This window comes from Thermobia domestica, chromosome 10, assembly GCF_964235325.1.
Source record: "Thermobia domestica chromosome 10, izTheDome1.hap1.1, whole genome shotgun sequence".
NCBI classification, from domain to species: Eukaryota; Metazoa; Arthropoda; class Insecta; order Zygentoma; family Lepismatidae; genus Thermobia; species Thermobia domestica.
Genome location: NC_137463.1, coordinates 95,645,881 through 95,672,779, shown reverse-complemented (window position 1 = coordinate 95,672,779; position 26,899 = coordinate 95,645,881). Strand labels below are relative to the sequence as shown.

The following is a 26,899-nucleotide window of genomic DNA, read 5'->3' as shown; positions in this document are numbered from 1 at the left end:
TTCGAAGCAATTTTTTTTCCTGCATGCGATATGAGACTAATAGTTCTATAATCCTCTCACTTCTCTGGGTTCGATTTCTTAGCCATCGATAATTACCATGGTCATCTTCAGGAAGTCTTTTGGCCAATCTCCTGTTTCATATATTTTACAGACGTCGTAATAATTCTTTCTTGCCGTTGTATCCCATATTCTTAACAAATTCGATTGGATTATTATCTATCCAGGTTGCCTTTCCATTCCTAACCTCGGATATAGCTTTTTCAAACTCATCGCGAAGATCACTAAATCCTTATCATCCTCTCGTACTTCATTTTCTACTTCAACATCTAGGCCACATGGTCTATTCCTACTCTCACGTAAGTCTTCAACACATTCTTTCCATCTTCCTAAGACTTCACTTCTTTCGTTACCTTCCTATTCTTATTTTCTACTGCCACTGTAATACCCCCTTTGTTCCTCCGAAGTTCCATAGATTTTACCTCAATTTAGTAAGTGTTTCAGATAAAATACTGAATTAACAAATACTAATATTTGAATATAAATTTAATTTAATAAAATTTAAAATATAAAAACCTGTATTGACACTAAAATGGAATGATGATAACCAGTTACGTGTGCAAGAATTTATTGCAAGTCCAAAGCTTTTGGAGGTCTAAATTCAATATTAGGATACATTATATTAAGATTTGTAAAACCATCCCTGAAGACTAAATTTACAGAAAAGTCGACCACTTTCCATGACAACATCAATTAACTGTGTTTCGGGAAAATTGTACTCATAAACACATACGAACAAAGTGCTGAGTGTTCAGAAGTATATTTGCTCGAATGCGTTTCGTTTGGATTCTAAGTTGTTCGAGTTGTTCAGACTCCGGAGGCAATACCGTATTTTAACATGAAGCGTTCGTCGTAAAACAAGAACTACTTTCAGATTCCGTCGTATTTCTTCCAATGTGCAGTACACTCTTAACTTTTCTTTTTAGGAACTATTCTGTCTAGTTCCTAAAAAAGAAAAGAACAAACCTCCGTAATAAAATGAGATTTTTTGAACGATCTACTCGCCTCGTAACGCATTCCTATAAACGTCAATGAGAGGTCAATGAAAGGCAGTTATCTATCAAGTACTTTCTCAAAAACTTAAAACTGTAGGTCAAAGTTTTGACTCTTTTAGGCCTCCTTTTCACATTTGCGTATTACAATGAACTGTTAGGCCTATGTTTTCATGTTCTATTTATTTTAAAATGGTATGTCTATTCATGTTTCCTGCAAGTGAATTAGACATTATAAAATTTATCTTAAAATGTATACAATATTGTAATATGACAGAAATTAATTGGTGAAAGGGAAAAGACATTTAATTAACTATTATCTCAATTGGATATTCGACTCAAAATTGCCAATCTTTTCTTCCGTAAAAATTCATTTCTTAGTTTGAGTGGGTTTTATGCAGAGTCGTTCTGACGCGTGATTAGTGCCATACTAAAGAGTTCGACTAACATATGTTTCCTGCAGTAGTCAGACCTTTAGTATGACGTTAATCATACGTCAAAACGACTCTGCATAAGGCCCAGTATGTTTAGCCATTATGCATTAAATAGCAAAAGAGCCACAGCACCAGTTTTGAGTATTTAACACAATCTGATGTCTCGAGTTTTATTTAATAAATTAAGTCATTTCCAACTAAGTAATTTGTCTGCATTAATTTACAGTTAATGATCGAGGTTGTTATAAGTATAGGTATTAGATACGTTAATTATATACTAGATACGCTTATTATTTTCTAAGCTACGTATAAGCGAATGCATCCGGATTTCGATCCAAAAATTGAAATAAGATAATATTCTTATTCTTGGATTTAATTTTACTGTAGTACAAATTGTACTATTTTAAAATGTACGATTCATAACACATTTATGAAGAACTGACCTGTACTAAGAGTCCGGAAAATACGAATAAGGGCGAGTTTTGGTATAAAAAAGCATATTTATAATGGTATGGGTGAGGAAAGAAGTGAGTAATTATAGACCGCCGGCCTATCTGGCTTTTCTTGTTATTCGGCCTGCCCTTCTACCACATTAGGCTGAACATTCAGACAAAACGAATTACAAACTGGGAACTTTTTTTAAAAAAATAACTTATTTCCCTGTGAATATTGTACAATTATTCTTATTTTTAAATAACCTCAAAACCAAGTCGAGCTGCTGATCTCTACACTATAAATAATTCCGCACATGAAACACAGAAACATACAGAATCACATAAAATCATGTTGAGGCATAAAAACTTAATAACTAATACCATGTACACTTAATTAAAACAGTATTTTACAACGACGCTATTTTATCTTCTTAATGTGATTATGTATGACGTTCCTAAATGAGTAATAACATAACATTACATAAAAACAGCACCACTACATGAAATAACAAAAAAATAAATTCTACTGCTACATACATCACAATGGCGAGCAATTTAATTTTCACGCTTTACAACCTCTCCAGGGCCGACATGTTTTCTGTATCTTTTTTTTTTTAATATATATGTATATGTTTAAATAGTGACAAAAATAAATGTTTAAACAGAACCGCACAGGGACAAAGTCATCAAGCCATAAATTGTTGATTTGCATTCATTTCACGTGATAAAATGTTGTTGGTGGCAAGGCAAGAAGGGAGGCCGTGTGTCGAGCTTAGCTGCCATCCAATGAATACAGAAAACAATAGGAACATTCGTATTTACTAATTATTTCTGTGCACGGACGACTTTTCTTTCACGCATTAGCGTTGTATAAACACAGATATTTATGTTCTTATATTTTACTCTTTAACTACCACTTCTGCACTTCTTAACGTATTATTTTCTTCTGGATAATAATTTCAGGAAGTTAATAATAATAGTAATAAAATAAAAAATGCTACACGACATGAGAATATGCTGGATAAGAAATTCTTTTTATAGTCTGATTTCAAACTAAACAAAGTTTTATCAGCAATAAAATTGTGAGAAGACTGTCAATGAGTCAAATCTTGCAACCGTTAGAAAGGTTAACCACTTGCTATCAATAATGGTTCTAGATTTCCTCCGCGGTGGACTTTCAATAAACAGAGGTGAGCATGATGAATATGCGACAAAACGTACTAGCGAAAAAACGTACCACCGACAAAACGTACCATTTACCCTGAGGGCTGCTTGTGAAGGGTTTTCTAAAAACACTTTAAATAGTCAAAAGCGACAAAACGTACCACTTGCCTGGAGGGCTACTTCCGAAGAGTCTTCCAATCAGCCTTCAAACAATGACAGGCGTCAAAACTTATCACTTGATGGGACGGTATATAAGTATATATATACCGGCCAAAATAAGGTTAAAAGTTGAACAGATTGGTGATGAGAAAAGTACTGATGCAAGACCAAGACCATGCCTGCAAGATTCTCGGAACACCAACACCATACCTGCAAGATTCTCGCCAGACCAAGACCAGCACGAATCTTGCGCATACTCTATTTGAATATTTGCTTATTTCCGTTTTCACTTTATCCAGGGTTTGGACTGGCAAAGTAACTGTATAATGTACAAATATAGCTACTTTGGCATGTTTATAATCAGCTGTGGCTAAGTTATCGTTAACACTTTCCTCCGTTCTTTTTCTTTTTTTGGGCGTATTTTTGTTTTTCATTATATTTACATCAGCAGCGAGAATGTTTTGGTCTATTGTCATTTCAGAAGATTGTTGTAGTTTCTGTATGTAAGCTATTGCCTTTAAGCAAGATCATATACTTATATACTTCCACTTTCTTTATAATGACGCTTCACTGTCCTTTCAAGGTGTTCATCATACTTTATGTACTTCTTCCTTTTGGAACTTCGAATGTTTAACTCTGACCTCAAAAATGCACAGTGTGATCTCTCGGCTTCTTCTCTCAAACAAATAAATGACGTCTTTAACGCGCGGGTTTGGTCTTCCTAAGAGTGTGTTCAGCCAGTTGTTCCAACCCTCTACGGCATTTGTAGTTCGGTGTCGTTTATTATTACAGTTCCACATTGTTACTGGAATGTCCTCGTTTTCCAATCAATTATTTACAAAGTAATCGAAGAAAAGAGTTAGCTTCGTTGATTCTGGGACTTCCGAAGGTATTTCCAGCCAGCCGTCGTACACTTCCTCTGGTTTTAAAAAGGCCAGAGCCGCACACATGCGTATATGCAAACAGATTTCCTCATTCTGTCGATACTCCACCGAAAGTCCTATCTCCTGAACTTTCCTCCAAAGGCATTTCTTAAAATGGAAGAAGTATCCACTGATTTCTGTCGAAGGAAATACTTGGCAAAGCGCAGATATGGCCAACGATTCAAAATCCACGTTCACTTTTTCTGGTTTCCACTCCGGAACAGACTGAAGGATGAGTCGAAACAAACGAATATATGTCTCTTTATTCTTATTGGGTAATAAAGCAAACACTACCAGATTGATATTGGTTTCTTCATACGTACTGCCAAAATCTGCAAGGATACTACTCAAATAACACTCAAACATTCATCAACCTCATCCACAACAAACAATATTAATACGTAACCAATGTTTTTGAACTAAATACCATACGCTTCCTGCTTTGGCGCTCTCCTCGGATATCCACAACCAGAAGAAGACAGTCCGGACCAGTAGCTCAAGATTACCGCAGAAAGAAGACTTCACTCCCAAAGCCCGGTACAGAACCACGTACAGGACCATTTTCTGGATGGAAGTACATATACATCGGCAACACACGCAATAGAAGACTCCAGAACAGAAATCTGATGTGACTTGATTCGTCTAGTTGTTTTGTGCATCATCACATCTACTAATACGACACATCCATTCCTCAACGTTCAATTCTGGATGAAGTAGCTCAGGGTAGTATATCCTTCCATCTCATTCTGAGATGGTAAATAGACTATTACTCGACTCGACTCGACCCTGTTTACAATGTCAGATTTCTTCGAAGTATATGCCTGACATTTCAAGGTCAACTTTATCCTTGAAGTGGTACGCTTTGTCGTGGATTAAATATCTGAAATATTTCAATTAGTCCATGAAAGGTTGTCATTTATGACAGGTCGTCAAAGGTAGTCTCTTTAAGCATAGTGAGTCTGAGCCCGAGTGAACCCCATCGTGCGAAAATGGCCATCTTTTATCTGTATCTTATATGACTTCCTTAATACTCCTAATGGTAATTAATTTCTTGTTCAGATGTACTTTTACTAACTTATTTTCTTTCTTCCTTTTCAGAATGATATTCAATATTGTTTTAAAAGGTTGGCCAAAACATTTCGATTTAAAAAAAAAGAGAGGGGGGGGGAGGGAAACAAAGTTTCACATTCTATGCTTCTACTCTGCGAATGGAGCGTTTCTCATCACGAATTATGCAACACCAGGCGACCGAAACCAACCCTATAAGAAACTAAATTTCCAGCAATATACGCATGTCACTGCGGTATTCCTTGAAACATTATATATATTAAAACGGAAAAAATATTTTTAACCATGCTATAAAAAGTTTTTTTTTTTTTTTTTTTGTTAATTTCAGCGATTTGATTAATACCGTCGTTACGTTTATATTAATACGTATATATAATCACACAGGAACAGCATATAACCTACAGAACCAAAAGAAGCCTATGTAGACTGTATGGTTAGTTAAATTCTCGTAACGCACACAACAAAGCATGGTAAATGTACAGTATTGATTTTCCAAAAAATAAAATGAACCAAACACTGAAAAGGATAGTTTGATGTTGTCGAGGAAACAATTCTCAAAAGTATTGTCTACACAATTTAGGCGTTCTAAACAAATATGTTACAGATGAAAAGATTTATAGTAACCCAAACCATGTATTGTCTGTTATATTAACTCTGTACTAAGAAGGTACTATATTAAAATAAATAAATAAATAAAACAGTAAGAAACTGAGATAAATACATGTGGTTTCTTACCTCAAGACTCTTTGTGGCGCTTATTCATAGATGAGCATCTTTTAATACTGCTGTTTCTTCATTTATTTACAAAAAAGAACCCGTGAGAGACGATACAACTTACCTGAAAAAAAGAATTTAAACTTTTAGTGATTATATTGGAATATATACAATAAGGCTAGGCGCATTTTGATCAGAGAACAGGCCAACCAAGCTGAGGCAGAGGAACGTAAGAGAGGATTCGGAGAAAGAGAGAGAGATCTGAGCGCACTGAACGCATGTCTTAATCATATTGTTGGAAAGGCCTTTGTCTAGCACGTGTCCAGGTGAGTATGCTGTAGGAAGCTTTGTTCCATTGTTCACAGTTTCCTGCCTATGCTGTGTCTCGGCTTGGCTGTCGTCTCCTCTGCTCATATAAGGCTAGCCTAAATCGTGTGCGCTTCTAATTAATAGTATATTTTAGCATTTCTTTTGTAACTTTTTTTTTTATTTTTTTGTTTTATGTCTTTATGCAAGATTAAGGTTACGAAGGCTGGGACATATAAGTGGGGCTTACCCATTCATCTTAAAAAAAAAAAAATCGGATGAGCTTTACTACCAAATAAATTTGAAGCTGCAAATACGCGGATCGAAAGCAGGTGTGCTGTATACGTTAGATGTCCTAATTTCACCTTACATTTGAGTTAAGATTCATTAGTTCTTACAGAGTTCGTCCGGAAAGTAGTAGGACTGATTTTCTTCCACACCAAAACGTGATGTAGGAGGGGGTCTGTCTTAGCTACTAGCGCTCCAGTCGCCAGTCGTCTCCAAGCCTTCATGGAGTGTAGGTCGCGTTTAAGGTGATCCCCTTTCAAGGTGCTTTGTCATCTCCACAATGAATCGAGCTCGTTCGTGGCTAAGCAGTTAGCACGCGCCTTTGGCGTGGGAGATCCGGGTTCCGTTTCCCGATGGGAGCTCATGTGGTTCGGATTCCACGTTAATCAGTAGGTCCACATCTCATATAGCCTCGCTGCTGAAAGGAACGTTAAACTGAAAATTAAATCAATGAAATCCACAATGAATCGTTTGTTAGAGCAGCGTTACGCGGTGAAGTTCTGCGTCAAACAGGGTAAAGCTGGGGTGAGACCCATGACATGATCAAGACTGCTTAAAGGAGTGATGCCATGGATCGATCAAGTGTTTTTGAGTGGCACAAATTGTTTCGGAATGAAATTGATGTTGATCATCTATTCTGATTGCAAAGGAGTGGTTCACAGAGAGTCTATACCGCCTGATCAGGCTGTGAATGTTGCATTCTACGTAGAAGTACTTGAAAAACTCAGAAAACAAGTGGCCCGCATCCGTCCAGCAATCGCTGTATCACGGAAGCGTCATCACGACAATGCGCCGAGCCACACCACCTTTGCTGTCATGGACATCCTGACCAAACGTGGCATCACACAGCTTCTCCAGCCACCCTACAGCCCAGATGTCGCTGTTGCAGACTTCTTCCTCTTCCCCCGACTGAAAAGAGTCATGAAAGGACAGTACTACTGTTTGGTCCAGACCATTCAAGAGGCTGTAATGAGAGAGCTGAAGAGCATTCCAGTTTTTGAGTTCCAGGGAATCTTCAGTGATTGGCAGAGCCGTTGGAAACGCTGTGTTGATGCAGAAGGGACATATTTTTGGAAGCTATTAAGACGGTGTCAAAACATTTTTTAAAAAATTCAGTTTTACTACCTGCCGGACAAACCCTGTATTAAGCTGTTTTTTTATTTTATTTTATTTTTTATTTTTTAAATTTTTGCACGTAGCAAACGAAGACTTTAAGTAAATACGGATATGTATAAACTTTCCAACTTTCTAGAAAAGAAAGTTTTTGTTCCACTAAAAACACTATAAATCGATGTATTCTATTTCCCCACAAGGTTTGACGATTAAGTTTCAAAACTGATGCTGATATTCCGTAATTGCTAATGACAAAACATTATTTATGTGAAATTCGTGCTGTGGTATTCTTCTTTTGCAGGACATGTAAAGATTTGGTAAAACGAATATCTGTGCCCTTCTAAACATCGGTCATGACAAGACACTCTAGTTCCCATTGTCATGGATTCTTACATGTAACGAAGGGTGAACATTAAGTTTTACTGTAAATTAAGGAAATTACCAATAGAGACTTACGAGGTAATCAGAACTATTCACCATAAGAATGACCTATCTCATACCCGTGTGTTTTAATGGTACACCCGATCGTGTGAAGGCATGAAGACATTGTGCCACACATCTTCCATCATGCAGACGGTCATACCACAGCCTGACTGTCGTGAATACGCTCCACATTATCCTATGAACAATTAATTGATAGACATCCAGTTCTGGGGTCGTCAGAAACGTCTTCATGTCCTCTCAATAGGGCGAACATACCATTCAAACATACGATTGCTGATTTTGCAGACTCAACACCAAAACGTGATGTTCGCCCTTTGTTCCATGTAAGAATCCGCGACAACGGGAACACGGTATCTTCGATGATCGACCTTTGGTAGGAGAATAGATGCTCTTTTAACCAAACTTTCACATGTCTGCAAAATAATACAAGAGCATTAATCTCAAATAATAAACAATTTTCTGTTCATTAACAGTTACAGAGTACCTGGAGCAGTCCTAGAACTTTATTGTCAAACCTTGCATGCAAACCTATTGCGACAAAATGAGCGTATCTGGACTTTGATTCTCCTTTATGTTATTACGTCAAGGAATAACATGTTTGGCTTGTGTCATACAATAATACAATTTTCACTTATTTTATTTACTTCATTTTTTTCAAATGATTATGCAACACATATTTTCAGCAGCTTATATGGCGTGCCAGGATTGGAGCGAACAATAATTTGCCACTATAAAGGATGTATTGTGATCAAAGGCGCAGAAATGTTGGTCATCACGTATTATCTGCTTTGGTGTACTAGCCTTTAGGAAATACAGAAATCAGATCATAATTCAATTACATCTTTTTTATTTTTAAATAAACATGGTTTTACACCAATAAGTCATGGTTTTAATAGACTAGTTTACAGTATATGAATTCCTTTTCTTATGAAACATTCTATACCTTTATGTTAAACAATAATACAATTTTCATTTTAACTTTATTTATGATATTTTTCTATTAAGATAAGTATGTAAGAATTTATCTTTCTGGCTATCATTAATAGGTCATAGTACGGAGACAAAAAAATGGCGGGTCCACTGATCACTACCACTGAATGGAACAATAGATTGGGAAAGTGTCATTGACAGAAATGGCCATTTTCCAATCGGAGCTAACTTGAGCTCAGGCTTGCTATCCTCAAAGAGGCTCGCGCTCGATATCCTCAATGACGCTCGAGTACACTTACTTCACTGGACTCGTGCTCGCTAACCTCAATACGATTCGCATTCCCTCGGAGCCAGGTTCTAGCTTGATATCCACTCCTAGCGCTCGTGCGCGTACGTGGTTGCGAGTTCGGAATCTGATGTTGGTAACTACAGGTATATCCTGCTCCTTGCCATAATAATAATAATAATAATAATAATAATAATAATAATAATAATAATAATAATAATACAGGGTGTCCAATATACAATGCAACCCGGAGTTTGGGATAATACAACTTTTGAACATGAAGTGATACACAAATAATGGTTATACCAAAATGAAGCCTTGTTCATGCATATATTTTTAAACTAGGAAGCAACGATTGAAGTACACTAGGAACCACACAATGTTGCCAGATGTAACCGAAGTTTTTTTTTTTTTTTTTTTTTTTTTTTTGCAAAACATGTGAATTGACTCGTAACTCATACCTATGGATGTTCTGTCGTTAATTTTTAGTTTGTTTAGTTGGAGTGGCTTGGAAACTATGGACCAGAAAAAAGAATTTTTCATTTCCACCGATAACTAATCGGATGAGGCCTCTGTAAGGGAGAACTAGGGAAATCGTAGTTTTCATAAATTAACACTCTGAATTGGCTACTTTGCTGATGTTTCAGTGCATCAAAAGGTGTGTTCAGGATCTGTCTACATTGTGCAATTCCTGAAAACATTCAAAAACAAATTGAAATTATCTTGATAAAACGTTTACTTACCTGCACCCGGCAACACTGCTACTATCAGAAATGAGTTACCAGCTGTACGGCGGATGCTGGGAGTGTCCTCTGTTTTGATTCAAACACTGGTTCACACGTTTCATCAAGTTGGCAGCAAATTTACGAAGATTAGAAGTGTTAATGTTCTCAATGGCACTGCGAATGTTCGCTTCCAGGTCTTGAATAGTTCGAGAATTGTTCTTGTATACCTCTTGCTTTAAATAGCTCCATAGAAATGAATAGCAGTGTTGCCGGGTGCATGTAAGTAGAACTTTTATCATGATAATTTGAAAGTTTGTTTTTCATTGTTTTCAGGAATTGCATAATGTAGACAGATCCTTAACACACCTTTTGATGCACTGAAATATAAGCAAAGTTGCCAATTCAGAGTGTTAATTTATGAAAAGTACGATTTCCCTAGTTCTCCCTTACAGAGGCCTCATCCGATTAGTTATCGGTGGAAATGAAAAATTCTTTTTTCTGGTCCATAGTTTCCAAGCCACTCCAACTAAACAAACTGAAAATTAACGACAGAACACCCATAGGTATGAGTTACGAGTCAATTCACATGTTTTCAAAAAACACCTTCGGTTACATCTGGCAACACTGTGTGGTTCCTAGTGTACTTCAATCGTTGCTTTGTAGTTTAAAAATATATGCATGAACAAGGCTTCATTTTGGTATAATCATTATTTGTGTATCACTTCAGGTTCAAAACTTCTACTATCCCAAACTCCGGGTTGCATTGTATATTGGACAGACACCCTGTAATAATAATAATAATAATAATAATAATAATAATAATAATAATAATAATAATAATAATAATAATAATAATAATAATAATAATAATAAAGAATTTTATTGTCGTTAAGCTATACGTAGCAATAGACGTCAAAATGAGATATACAAGTAATATTGATACGTAAGTATGAATGAATAATAATCTATACTTAAATTATCTAACGATGAAATGACATTACAAAACAAATGATAATAACGATATGCATTTTGAATTACTAGCTCAACACGAGTTAGGAAATACGTTATATTTCTATTGAACAATTAAAATACTCCTGTAAGGAAGAAAAGGGCATTGCAACTAACTAACTGCATAGCTTACATTTAAATCAATCTATATGTTCACTTGTTTGTGTTGCAGGCAACTTGTTATACAGTTTTATTCCAAGTGTCCCATAACTATTTAACGATTTGGACAGTCGTTGATATGGGGCATTTATGAGTTCATTGCTTCTAATATTGTACGAATGATATCTTGGCTGAGTTGTAAATTTTGGTGATTACTTTTTATATAGAGGAGACTGTGTAAATGTATAGATTGATTATTATAATTTTAAAATTGATAAAGGTCTGCAATGAGCTAATTTGTCTGCGTTTGAAATAGTTCTGATGGCCTTTTTCTGTATTGGAAAAATGCTATTTACATGACAATTGTTACCTAAAAATAATATACCATACAAAAGGGTAAAAAGCAAAGTAAGCTGATCTGACATAGTTATCAGGAACAAGATTTTTTTAATTATTTTAACAGATATTACTCTTGAGAGTCTCCCAGAAATATGATTAACATACTGTTCCAACGATAACTTGCTGTCGATATAAATACCTAGAAACTTCTTGTTGAGTTATTCTCAACAGGCACTTCTTTTACATTAAAAGTGATATGTTGAGTTTTGTTCTCATTCAGGCTATTCTCATTAGCCTTAAACCATATCACTATCTGATCCCATGCATTTTCAGTTAAAGCGTTAAGTGCACTTGTAAGATCAGGACTAGTATTTAGGGAGGTGTTATCGTCAGCATACAGAATACAATAAGCAAATAAAAAAAATAAGATAGATCATTTATCATTAGTAAAAATAAAAGTGGCCCAAGTACTGAACCTTGGGGTACTCCGTACTTAACTGATGCAATACCGGATTTATTGTTATTTACAAAAATAATTTGCTTACGGTTTTCTAAGTAAGACTTGAATAATCTAAAACGTAAACTCCTGATACCGTAGTACGCTTTTTTTTATATATAGGAGAATTGTATGTTCAACATAATCAAAGGCTTTGCTTAAATCATAAAATGTTGCCTGAACAAAATCCTTATTTTCAAAGCTTCTAATAACTTTCCTTACTAACGAATCGATCGCTCCAACAGTAGGTCTACCCTTTACAAATCCAAACTATGAATCACTAATTACGTTATGCTTATCAAAGTAATCACATAACTGCAATGTATCACAGATTCAAGAATTTTTGAGAAGACTAGTACTAAAGAAATTGGTCGATAATTAGATGAGCATTTTTCGGGCCCCTTTTTATAGACAGGCACAACTCGTGATAATTTTAAAACTTTGGGGAAGATTCCCTGTGTTAGACATTGGTTGATGCAATGGGTAAGCGGGAGAACAATACAATCAATAACTTTTTTAATTACTCCATAATCCATAAACATCAACACTGAACACTTAAAGTTATTTACAATGTTCAGAACTACTTGGGAAGATATATTTTTCAATACAAAATTATCCTGTATAGGATTTATAGATTGTTTCATGGGAGTGACTGCCGTTACATCAGGTTTGTCAATATTATTGTGTACCTCTTTACAGAGTTTACGAAATAATTACTAAAACGAAAACGATGTTTTCACTTACTGAGGCTGATAATGAAGATAGTAGCGTTGCATGCAATGTTTTCTGTTCTGAAGCTTTAGAGAGAACATAAATAAATAAATACTCGCTAAACAAATGAATTCGTTGCAGTTTCTGCCAAAATTGATCCACATATATGATATATATCTGCTATTACATCTACATTTGTTGTATTTCATAATACACAGGATATGTTGCACCATGGAGCACTTTACATATATATATAACTGCATCGTATTTTTATTCTTAATATGTAGGACAAAAACAGAGAATTACATACAAAGTTTAAATCCCGAAATAAGGAGTCACCTTCTACCAAGTGCCAACGGCCTTCTCGGAGGGCGGATGAGCGGGTGGAGGTCAGGGCACCTTTTTGTCCTTAGGAGGGGAAACTGTCCTAAAAGGCGCATGAACCACTAGATGGTCAACGGCATGGAGATGTGGAAAGGTAATGGGAATACTATCACATTATCTTTTTCCCAGAAGGGACGAAGGAGAATAAATAAATATGATGGTTCTTCCTGAGGTAAAATAATCCCCCGTTCGGATCTCCGGGTGGGGACTACTCCGGGAAGAATCATCAGAGGAGAAAATAGTAACTTTCATTTCAGCATGGGAACCTGGAACGTACGAACTCTACGATGTGAGGGAAAACTTGAAAATTTAAAAATGAAAATGGACAAATGTAAAGTGGATATAGTGGGCTTGAGTGAAGTGAGATGGCCAGGGAAGATGAGACAGTATCGGGAAATTACAGAATATATTATTCGCGTGGCGATAAGGCCGAGAATGGTGTCGCGATAGCAATGAAGAACGAAGTAGCAAGAAGTGTAACCAAAGTGGAATACTGCAGTGACCGCTTGATGTCTGTAAAACTACATGCAAAACCAGTGGATATTGTGATAATACAAGAGTATATGCCAACAACCGACCATGATGATAATGAAGTAGAAGTAATGTATGATCAGATCAGTGACACACTGCATCAGGGAGGAAGAGGTACGGTCAACGCCATAGTAATGGGAGACTTCAACAGCTTAGTAGGAAAAGGAGCTGCGAATAAGGTGGTGGGACCATTTGGATTAGGTAGTAGAAACGAACGAGGTCAAATGCTTATCGATTTCTGTAGGCAACATGATCTGGTTGTGATGAACACGTGGTTTAAGAAAAGAAAAAAACTAAGCTGTACACATGGAAGAGTCCAGGAGATAAGAAACGCTACTAAATCGATTACATTCTTGTGAAGCAACGTTTCAGGAATAGTGTACGAGACGTAAAGACACTGCCAGGAGCGGACATTGATTCGGATTACAATCTATTGGTGGCGAAAGTGCAATCCTGGTTAAAGTGTTAAAGTCGATCAAGAAAAATGGGAGGAGGAATCGAAAATGGAACTTGGAGCGACTAAGAAATATCGACGATGATGTGAAAGAAGAGATTGAAGAAAAATTCTATGCAATGGGCGATGTGGTTGACAATATAGAGAATAGATGGGAAAAAGTTAAACAGATTCTACTTGACACACTCCACAATAACATTGATAGGATGGAAAGAGCACCGAGAAAACCATGGATAACTGAAGCAATGCTAAGGAAGATGGAGGAACGCAGAAGGGCAAAAAACACGGATTTCAATTAATACAGAAGGCTGAATAATGGAATTGAGAAGAGAAACGTACAAAGTCACAGAAATGTACATGCAGCAGATATGTGAAGAATTAATGGAACTTCAACGGCGCGGCAGATATGATCTGATGTACCAGAAAGCGCAAGAATTAGGAGGGAGAGCTAACAAAAGTATACGAACGTTCGGCATCGAAGATCAACAAGGTAATGTAATCTCTGATCATCAAAGAATCCTTAGAATTTGGGAGGAATACATAAAAGGTCTGTATGATCAGAAGGCCCGCCCCAAAGATATTGCGATCGAAGCTGAGGAAGAGGTGGATGATGAAAAAGGACCCAGTATATTGAAAAAAGACGTAGTACAAGCAATCAAAGACATGCGAAGGAGAAAGGCCACTGGGGAGGACGACATACTAGTAGATTTGCTCAAGGAATTAGGAGACAATGCAATGAAAGTACTGACTTCACTTATTAACAAGATCTACCTGAGTGGAGAATGGCCAAAGGATTTTCTTGATGTTACAATGATTGCATTGCCCAAGAAAAATCAAGCAAAGAAGTGGAGCGATGACAGAACTATTACTGGAAAGATCATTGCACGCATACTGAACAGGCGGCTGGAAAGCAAGATAGATGAGAGGTTAGAAGAAGATCAATTTGGATTCCGGGAAGGAAAAGGCACCAGAGATGCTATTGGATTGATGAGAATTATATTAGAAAGAATTCTTGAGGTAAAGGAAGAGTTGTGTTTGTGCTTCATCGACTGGCGAAAAGCTTTCGACCGAGTCAATTGGACGAAACTTCTAAAAATACTTAAAGAAATCGGAGTCAACTGGAGAGATCGAGAACTCATTCAAAACCTCTACATAGGACAACGAGTGAAGATGCGTTTGAATGAAGGAGAAACCAATAGTGTGGAGACTGGACGTGGAGTCAGACGAGGATGTAGTTTGTCGCCCCAATCATTCAACATTTACAGTGAATGTTTAATGAAGGAAGCATTAATAGAAACTGGAGACTTCAAGATTGGAGGGCAGATCATATACAAGATCAAGTATGCAGATGATACGGTTATAATAGCTAAAACCCAAGGAGGACTACAGAAGATGATTGACAAAATATTTGAAACTGGAAAACTGTATGGAATGGAAATTAACATCGAAAAGTCGAAAGTCATGAGAATATCCTGTGGAAACATGCCCTTACGGATCAGAGTAGAACAAAGAGAACTTGAAGAGGTCGATACTTTCAAGTGAAGTATTTTGACGAGAGACGCTTACTGCACCAACGAGATCAGGTAAAAAATTGCCATAGCTAAAGAATCATTCAACAAGAAAAGATCACTCTTAACTAGCAAGCTCAATATTGGACTTAAGAAGAAGTTGGTCAAGTGTTATATATGGAGCATTGGACTGTATGGTTCAGACTTGGACATTACGGAAGTTAGAGAAGAAATATTTGGAGAGCTTCGAAATGTGGTTTTGGAGGAAGATGGAGAAGATAAAATGGACAGAGAACAACAAACAAAGACGTTTTAAAACGGATAGGAGAGAAGAGGACACTTCTAGCACCATCCTTCGTAGAAAGGCCAATTGGATTGGACACATCTGGAGAAGAAATTGTCTTCTTCACACCGCCATAGAAAGAAAGATGGAAGGGAAGCGAGGGATTGGAAGAAGAACACAGCTGATCGATGATTTGAAAGATAAGATAAAATATTGGGAAGTAAAAGAGGAAACTGAAGCTCGACAAAAATGAAAGAAACATTTCCAGGCCCAAATCTGAAATTGAAAAAAAAAATCCTCATTAGTCCCGCGATCTGCCGAAAGGAATACCTAATAATAATAATAATAATAATAATAATAATAATAATAATAATAATAATAATAATAATAATAATAATAATAATACTGCTTTCTCGCTTCATTAACAGCTGGCTTCCTTTGCATTAAGTTTTGCTACCTTTGTGATAGACTGACCTAGTCACTTCATTTTTCTCTCGCTTATATGTACTTAAGTGTAATATCACCTCACACTTCATTGAGTAAAGTTGAGGGGTATACCAGCTGGAATTATTTTCTTTATGTGGTTTTTTAAGTAGACTCTTATTAACTTTACAAGTTCTTTGTGGAATGAAGATGTCAAAGTTATAGAGAAATAAATTTAAGAAGCGTTCAAAAAGTGCATCAGAGTCATTGTAATTCGATGGCAATGCAAACCAAATTATGTTGCAGAGTGAATTCTTAAATTCAGATATTTTACCATCAGTGATTGACCTAGAGACAACTATTTCACATTTTGTGGACAAGGCATCAATCAACCTCCTTACTTAATAGTGTGTTATCGAATTTTATCCATACACAGTCATGATCAGAAAATGGAAATATGGATACATCACAAAGAGTTTGGCTTAAATTGAAATTTATAAATATGTTATCAAGACAAGCTAGACCTCTTGTTGGTTTCATATTTGTAATACCATAATTGGATTATCTTAATATTTTTTAAAATTCATCTACACTGTTCTTTGTTGTTGTTACGTCAAAATCAGAATTTAAATTACCACCTATGACTACCAGTTCCTCGAGCCTATCTAGAAAGACTATTGGATTACCGCTCGGGGATCTGTATAATGATACGAAAACCAACTTAAAACAATTAATAACAACATCTGTGGCCTCGAAATCGATTTCAGTACATAGAAAATCAAGGTTTAATTTCTTACACTTAAGTAAGAGATTCTCTCTAACAAAAATACCTACCCCATCGTGAGCACGGTGATGCCTACAGAAACTATTAACAAGTACATAGCCATATAATATATTAAACACAATTTCATTCTCTTTGGACCAATGTGCACTTAAACCTAAGATATCTAAAAATAATATCATTCCCAAATTCATTTAAAACTACATGTTTATTGTTGATCCCTTGAACATTTAAGTAGCCCACTTGAGAATCAATACAGTGGCTTTGTTTGGCATTAACCTGTTGTGCAATAACCGCTTGCAGTTTTTTGGTTAGGTCTGGATCATTAAATTCTATTGATCTAAAAAAGACAATGTCGGTTCTAGCTAAACACACTTAGAGCATAACCTATAGTTATTTACACTCCTTTGTTGTCTCACTGTTGAACAACAGAAATAGTACAAATAAATTGTAGTAGCCTATAGATAAATTGGAATTGGAATCGTACAGTGCTGTCTATGCATAATGCACGATCTACATTTTTAAAAAAATGGCTCAAGAATCAAATAGTTTAAGGTCGAACTTAGGGAAGATAATGGAAAATCAAGTGAGTTAAGAAAAGGGAATGCTGTATTTTAATTGTGAATGAATGCAGAAAATAAAGGATTACCAGATAGAACTGACCAGGCTGAACAACATCATCACATCATCTCCATTAACCTATATTGTATTAACGTAGACAGTAATTTAGTAACTTTAAGAAAGAAAAAAAAAGTTTACATAACAGAAACATGAGACGGAACTTTTTCGTGTTAGAACACTACACTGGAGCTTAAAAAGTGGATTTCTTTGGTCTTACCAAACATCTCACTCATTCTGGATCTCTTTAATGCAATGTATGCATATGAGAAGAGGGGCTTAACAAGACAGAATCCCGCAGTCGTATGAAATGTAATGAAAAATGCAAACTGGAAGAGTTCGTTGCATGCAAAATCCCAGTTCCGCTACTTTGCGCGGAGACACAAATCGACAATAAGCAGGCTTGTTTTCACAACTATATTATAATTCTCAGGAGATTAAAATATGAGAATACAAAACATAAAAAAAAAAATTCAACCTTATGATAGTTGATCATGTTCTCACCCTTTATAAGAACAAACCAAAAGTATATTGAGAACATACCGAGAATCCTTCTGAAATACTCGAAAACACATATTCTCATACCTATGTAGTAATATGTAATGCGTAGAGTAAGCGGGGGCAAAAATCCGCAGTTTGGTGTTTGAATTGCGCTGGAGCCGAAAGATATAACGGCAAAATAACGAATTTCGCACAGAAGTGAACATTCCTCTATATTTTGAAGGTGCTAGAAAGCCTACCAATTTATTACTTAATAAGATACGCCAATTTAAAAAAGGATGAACAAATTCGGACTTTTGCCCCAGTATAGAGGGCAAAAGTTCTATCGCAATGGGGCAAAAGTCCGCTGAAATACACGAAGTAGGAAATCGACATACAGGCGTTTTAATTGAATTATTTTGTTTTCTACAATAATCTTAAGATAAACAAAGAGCATAAGAAGCATGAAGTGATTCTTCGTATTAACAAAAAAGTTAGACTAAGCAAAAAGATAAGTTTATCTCACTTGAGAAAAACTCAATAAACATACAAAATATGAAGTTATTCTTCGTATTGATAAAGTTAAACTAGGAAAAAAAAAAAGAAATTATCCCACTTATTTACTAATACCATAAGAACATACAAAGCATGGTTTTTTCCCCCTCGTATTGAAAAGTAACACTAAAAGAAGAAATTAGGCTACCCCAATTATTTATTTTTTAAAAAACATACGAAGCATGAAGTGTTTGTTCGTGTTACGTTATACTAAAAGAAACAAATAAGCCTTCCTTACTTAAGAAAAGCACAATAGACACACAACGCATAAAACTTTTCATCAACAAAGTTAGAGCAAAAGAAGAAATTATTCCACTTATTAAGAAAAAGCACATAAACTTATGAAGTGAAATAATTACAAAACCAGGCTTGGGTCTAGACATTTGTCACATACCCGAACTGGCCCCTTCATAAGCTGCGTAATCATGATGTCACCATTCTTCGCACGAATTACGCATTATCCAGTTCTCATCCGGTGGGTCGACATGTTTGCTTTTACACAATGGACATACATATTCTACTACTTTTGAAGTTGAACTTTCAGCGTATGCAAACAATTTCTTCCGTGAGGCTGACTTCTTGGGACCCTTCTTCTCTTTTTCTTCTCGAACAGTACGTAGCTCTTTACGTAGTGTTTCTAATAGCAAAGGACAAATCTCTCTCAGCACCGATGAACCAAATGATTCCAAGAGCACTTTTCATACCTCAACAGATGGATTCGGCAATACAAACAGGTATGTGTTAGCACTACTGACTATTAATCTTAGGCTCTGTTTACACCGCTGAAATGTGAGTAGTGCCCTTGGTGAAATCGGTGCACTAATCAGTATTAAGCGTGGCTTGCCCAAATTCAAAGATCAAACTCCATACAGGCCTACATAGCTTTAGTTAAGCTAAAGAAAGCCTACGTAGCAAACGAATTTAAATAGGTCTACTGTGAGAAACTGGAATTTAAATTTAACAATAAAATTATTTACAAATTTGAGAGCTGGGGCAAAAGTCCGCAGTCGGATTCTTGCCCCACAAAAAAAAAAAAAAAAAAAAAAAAAAAAACGGACTTTTGCCCCATTCGCACTTGTTTTAACTACAATGAAATACTGACGTAATAACTGATACCGGGAAAAGGGAAGATAGTGTATATTGCTACTCAAGAAGTGTTTTCATATGAAACAGCAATAAAATAAGTCGTGACTTCTCCCACAGACTGTAGTACTATTTCCCATAAAACAAAATATTACTTTAAAGTAAGACAAAATGTCATTTATCTCATTGTATTAACAAATTTCACCGCACACCTTTACTAACATGGACAGTAAACGCCGCCATTTAATCTTTCTGCAGCACAAGCAGTGTTGCATAACTCCAACAAAAAGTACCCAAAAACCCTAAAAAGGACTTTTGCCCCCGGACACTATGGTTTTTAGTGCGAAAATTTCCACGAAGAGGTATGTATAGAGATATTTTGGTGTTGACCCACGACCGAAAGACAACTGGAAAATTATTTGAATTAAGTAGACAGCCATGGTCTAGAAAGCCAGAAATAACGGAGGTGGAGCCGATCACTTTACTAGTCATCATCCAACTAAAGCCATCTGAGCAAAACAAGTTTAATTTCAATATTGGAAATAGTGATCGCGTCACTCTTAGAGGTGTCTCACCGTTACGAGAAGACAGTCAAGAACAGATACAATATGTTAGTTAATAATGCACTTTTTCATATAATACATAAATAAATATTATGTTCCAGCAGAATAAAAAACTATCTACTATTATTGGGAACGCACGACATACTTTTCAGCGCCATAAAAATTCCATTTTCTCGAGAACTACAACTTCTGTCCAGAAAGTTCGCCTGAATGGTGTCAGCTGCTTACGGTCATAAGAGTTCGTCACTGCAGCATCTCACCCCGGACAGGTCAAGACATGTCTGAACAAGTTCCCGAGTGACGGCACTGCGAATGTGCTTATCGTGTGTAAACAGCACATTGTGCTCGGTCGAAGCCAAAAATGGATACCAAAATGGAACAGCGAATGAACATGCTGTTCTGTTTCAAACTTGGGAAATCGGCGAAAGAGACTCATGAAATGCTGACAACAATTTACGAAGAACATGCTGTCACCTTAAAGTGTATTTATAAGTGGTTTAAACGTTTCCGAGAAGGGTGGAACACCGTGGAAGACGGCTGGTTCTAAAACTGGCTGGCCTGTAACTCCATGCACCTCTGACAATGCACAGGAAGTGAAGCAACTTTTTGAAGAGAATCATCGTGTGACAGTGCGAATGATAGCAGAGGAAGTGGGAACTGGTCGTGAATCGCCCATCTGATAGTGTTCTAGAATTTGGGTAAACGCAAGCTTTGCTCCCGACTCGTGTCCCATACTTTGACGCCGGAATAAATGCAACTTTGGCTTGACACCTGTGAAGACCTCATCGATATGATGGATCAAGATCCAATTTCCTGAAAACCATCGTCACGGGCGACGAGATCAAGTGCCTGAGGTACGACCTGGAAGGTAAGCGTCAAAATATACAGTGGTGGGGTCCAGGATCGCCGAAAAGCAAGAAGATGCAAAGTGAGAGATCTTGCATTAAGACAATGCTCGTAACGTTCTTCGATTCTGAGGATCACATCCATAAGCATTCCTCCCCGAGAGCACCACGTTAAATGTCGGTACGTACGTGGAAATACTGAAATGTCTGCTGCAATGGATCAAGCGGATATGACCTTAGTATGCCAAGCAAGGCGAATGAACTCTGCTTCAAGACAATACCCGGCCACACACTGCCTTTCTGGAGAACAGAGAAGCTGTGTGACTTAATCACCCACCATACTCCCTAGACTTGTCTACCCAAGATTTCTTCTTGTTCCCCAAACTGAAATCAGTCTTGAAGGGCCAGAGATTTTAGGACATTTAGGACATTCAACGTAATGTTAAGACCCAGCTGAACGTCATCTCTAAAGACGAGTGCGCCAGGAATTTCCCAAAAGTGCATTATCATCAAAGGGGATTACTTCGAAAGACAGTAACTGCTGTTTCTGGTAAGACAACAATTCACTCGAAATATCCGGGCAGAGGTTGTATGAACAAAAATTTACTCTCAGCTATGTCATTTCACTCAAATTTCTGTCATTTCTCGATTGAGCAAAGCTTGAGTTTCTCATAACTTTGGATTATATCTCCTTATATGTGTACTATCGTCTTGCTAGTGTCATAATGAGGAACTTGTTGAAAGTACAATTCAGTAGCACTTTCATCTTATTAGGTTGTGGCGTGATTGTCGTTTAGCATAAATATTTACGTTTACAAAACAACCGTTCTTCTCGATTATCTCGACAATTAAGCATGAGAGTTTACACTTACCCATATCATTTTGTTCAGCCTAATGAGCTCTATCAATGGTTATATGTTTCATCATTAGACTTTTCGTTTTACGCTAATAATATTGTAAATTACAAGTACTATGTGTTTAAAGAAGCGTGTCACCATTAGGAAAAGCCAAATAACAGTAGATATAATGTCAGTTAATAGTATACACTGAGAAAAATCCGTTCTCTAGACAGCGGTATATTGTACAATTATACGGAATCCTCTTGTTTACTACAGAAATCAGTACGGAGCATACGTTATCCGTATGCTACATAGGCACTGCCCTTAGGTATTACATCATGCCGTTGCAGAATGTCTGACATCTAACAGTATTCCTTATATTACATACATATATGTATGATACCTTCGTCAGCTATATATTAATACGTCCATTTGGATGTGAGATCCTGACCGCCTATATTGTTTCATACGGAAAGTACGTATAGATGGAACACTTATACAGAAAGTATTATAAAACATGCGTTTTAAGTTATAAATTTGCTGTACGTGAAGTCCAAAAACTACAGGAATTACAAATGTAACATACAATTTTACTTACGCCACATACATTTTCTTCTCAGTTTAATTTGGTACACTTATAGTGCACAAATAAAAATCTCTTCCAGTACAATAAAAACTGATTATTATTGGTAACGAATAACATGACATAGCTTTTAGCATCACAACCTTTTTTTTTTTTTATTTTGTCGAAAATATGCATAAAACTTTGCCCTCTAGCATGTTATTTTGATTACCTCGATGTGACCTATCAATTGATGTATATTTTATCTTTGGACAATATTTTAACTAGACAAAAATTAAAATGTAAGAACTAATGACAATTTTAGGTTATTTCTCATTAATCAAATTATGTACTCTATCAACTTGCTAGTATCATAATGGACAGCTTAATTAGGGTATATTAGTATTATAGTGATCGCGAGGAGTCGTGAAGTTTCACCTAGATGTACCAATTTCATCACCCAATAGAATGCTCCAATTGTCAACCTCCCCCCATAAAATTTTGCCAGTGTCCTCTTTTGCGCTGTACGAACATTTCCTGATGGTGTAGTGTTGTCGGATGCCGCTAAGTTTTGTTTTGTTGTTACTCTTGTTATATTTTTACTAATTATTATTGTTGCTGTTCATCGGCGAAAATCTGTCAACATTGGAGGTGGACGGATAAGATCGACATAATCTTTTTTTATTTTTTTTTTTATAAGCGATGTTCAAAATATTTATGAAACTGAAAAACAATACTGTGGAAGATCAGGGGAGCAGAGTTGTCTTCAACATTGGGAGGCGGACATATTTGAGGCTTATTCTGGGGGGGGGGGTAGACTCATTACGGTAGATGAATCTGATTTCTGGGGTGAACCTGTCGTATATTATACAGCAAGAGACATCAATTTCATCTTACTTTCCTTTGTGGCAATCGGACACAAATCATCACATTTCTCCCCAAACAACACATTTCAAATCAGATTATTGGAGGAGAGCCCCCCCAGTTCCAAAATTGAGGGGGACATGTCCCCAACATCCGCCCGGGTTTTGCGCCAGTGCTACTGTTTAATTCGATTATTGTTAATGTTTTATATATATATTAGCTCGTTTGCTATGCCTTCTTCGTTTGGCACCGTTTCGTGCACTTTTGTTGTTTTACTTTTTCTCAAGTGTGTGTTCGGAAGGTAGTTCCACGAATCATATCATTTTTTTCTGAAGCATCACACGTGACTGAAAGCAGTTCTATGATTCGTGTAGAGCAGAGGTTTCACGAGTCATCGCGGTTACTATAGTTTCACCTCAATAAGGGGCATGTCTTTCGTACAATATCAATTTTTAAGTTTACAAAGATATTAGTTTTCCTTCATTACTTCGAAAACTACGCATGAGTTTTACAACCACGCATATCATTTTGTTCACTTCAATAATTCTATTTTTATGTTACTTTTCACTGAATGCTAATAATATTGTAAAAATTTATTTGGAGTTTCATGTCCCTTTCCAGTACCGAATTTACATGAGACATGACCTTAAAGAAGTAAATATCTCATTCGGACCACATCCATTTACGGTCCCATCCAGAACGGAATCCGATTCCTTTGAGGCCGCAGTGGCTCAATTGTAGAGCGTTCACCTCTGCTGCGTGTGGTCCTTAATTCGATCTCAGCTCGCGTCAAGTAGACTTTGTGGTGAGCAAACACCGTATGTGTGGATTTTCTCGGGGTTCTCCTATTTCCTCCCACTTTCTTCATTCCATCATTTCATTCAATTCTCATCATCACCATCTCCTTTAGCCCACCCGGCATAACTGGGGGACGTAAAACTCAAAAGATTTAATTTCATTTTTCCAATCCGATCTCCGACCCAAACACTATTTAAACTGCTTTCCAAAAACAAAATGTGATTAAAATCTCGGTCTTAAGCATGTAAGTGGGAAAAAAAAAATCAATATTTTGATGGTTAGCAGTGAAGGCAGAAGTACTGTGGTCACGTGAAGCAAGACGAACGACGTATTGGCTAGCTTGGTCTGAACTGAAGAACTTGATTGCAGGCAGTAAATATATGCGAGACGAATTAAGATAGCACCATCTGCTGAAGTATGCAAAGTAAGCGGCGTAATACTCAAGAAAATAACGCCGAACCTAAATACTGTGTTACCGGAGGGAAGGAGTTTATTCATACCAAGAAAGAAAATATAAAACAAAAATTGCTTGGAGCAAATTAGTTGCATGGAAATATTTTATACATAAGAACAGAATATATAACATTAAGAATACAAAATAAAGAATGATAAAAGGAAAGAAATAGGGACATCTTTCTTGTCTTATAAGTAAATCAATGAAGGAGAGAAAATAAATTTTATTAGATTATTATTGTTTTATGTATAGTGCATGCATGATTCTTTCTGGCGTGATCAAAATGGTTAGTGTTTGTATTTGCATTAATTATTATGTGATCAATAAAAATAATAATAAGATAAGTCATAATTCCAGCAAACAACATACACTTTCATCATTAGGCTATAACAACACAGCAACTTTACCATTGGAGTTTAAGAGGCGAGAGGCCTTATCACTGCGAAATTAAAATACCTGCACACAGAGGCCTGCTAATAATTTTACAGTAATTTTGTGATATTTTCAAATCGATAAATGATAATCAAAATGCGGAACAAGATCACCCAGATAATATTATTTTTCATGAGGTACCGTTATCACGAGTCACCTAGTAGCTTTCCGTTACCAGCCATTTACAAACGCGAAAATAAATGCCGATTTTTTAAATGGCTGGAAATCGAAAGCAGATAAATGCGTAATGATAACGATATCTCATGTAAAATAATATTGTCTATGGACCTCTTGTTCCATTTTTCGATTAACTTTTATCTATTTGAAGATATCACAAAATTACTGTAAAATTAGCGATATATTAATTTCGCCATGATGAGGCCTCTTAATGGCTACTAGTGATCGTGCTATATAATTAAGGAAAATATCATGCATTACTACCAATAGTCTAGTATTTCTTAAATACATACCTCTGTACAATCATCTCCATGTAATTAATCTAGTAATTTCTCCATTAACAAATTATGGACATGCTAACTTTGCCTAATTTACTTCAAACCTAACTTATAAAGAGAACATTTCATCCTATCTCATATAACGCTACTACTCGTGAAACATTACCTACTCAAATCTCAGAACCTAATTTCATTGAATGTTAAATAGTAAATAGTTCTACAGGGTGCGTTCACAAAGTTTCAAGACTAAGTCTTATCTGAGTAGGGGCGCACACGCAGACCTGTTCTACCGACAGGGTACAGTAAAGGGGGGTGTCAGCTAAGCGCTGCACAAGCGTCAGTTGCCTGGTTGCCTCCGAGACGCGAGAGTGAGTAACCCCGTCGAAACCTGAGTGAGTGGAAAATGCAACGACATTTGGAGCAGCGTTATGCTGTCAAGTTCTGTGCGAAACTGAATAAAACAGCTACAGAGATTTTTCGTATGATTCAAGAAGCCTACAAAGTAGACGCCATTTCACATGCAATGCTTTGCATATGGCACAAGAGGTTCAAAGAGGACCACGAGGACGTTGAAGACAATGACCGCTCTGCGAGACCTGCAACAAGCTTAACTGAGGAAGATCTAGTGAAAGTGCGTGAACTCTTAATCATTGATCATCGTCTTAGTGTTAGATTAATTGCCGATGAACTGGGATTGGGTCCGACTACTGTGTTCAAGTTAGTGACAGAAGATTTGAAGATGAGTAAAGTGAAGTTTTGGCGCAGTTCAACGTGGCAACACTTCCGCATCCAGCCTACAGCCCCGACCAAGCTCCCAGCGACTGTTTTCTTCCCCAGAATCTAGAAAGAACTGAAAGGGAAGCGATTCGGCACGATTCCAGCGGTCCTGGTGGCTTCAACGGTGTTCCTTCATAGCCTAGTGCGCGAACACTTTCAGGGAGTCTATGAACAATGGAAAACCCGCTGGCACCTGGACGTTGATGCCCAAGGGTCATATTTTGAAGACTTTTAGTTCGTTGTACAAAAATGTGTAATGCATTTGTTATTTTGAGACCAGTCTTGAAACTTTGTGAACGCACTCTGTATGTAAAGTTTGGCTGGATTGAGCGGAATGTTCTACCCAGGTATATATATATCATTTACTATCAAACAATTTTATGCTGATATAGAATTGGATGTGATTGCAATGTCTCTGCATATGATTAGAAATGAAATGAAATCTTTGAGTTTTACGTCCCACGATTATGGCGAGTAGGCTAAAGGAGTTGAGTTGATTTTGAGTTTAACGTCCCTTTCA

General features: G+C 36.6%; 1 protein-coding gene and 1 pseudogene across 3 annotated transcripts in view; one reads left to right on the top strand and one right to left on the bottom strand.

Moving 5' to 3' along the window:
* Positions 1 to 26,899, bottom strand: part of LOC145662578 (homeobox protein PKNOX2-like) — a 482,520-nt gene that overhangs the window by 284,059 nt on the left and 171,562 nt on the right. The window contains exon 1 of one of the 3 annotated variants that reach the window (XM_081728278.1): positions 5,967 to 6,069. The exons of the other annotated variants lie outside the window; for them this stretch is intronic. The gene's annotated coding sequence lies outside the window, so the exon portion shown is untranslated. Of the gene's footprint in view, positions 1 to 5,966; positions 6,070 to 26,899 lie in introns of those variants that run through there. 3 annotated transcript variants of the gene reach the window in all.
* Positions 26,006 to 26,446, top strand: LOC145661553 (protein GVQW3 pseudogene; annotated as a pseudogene).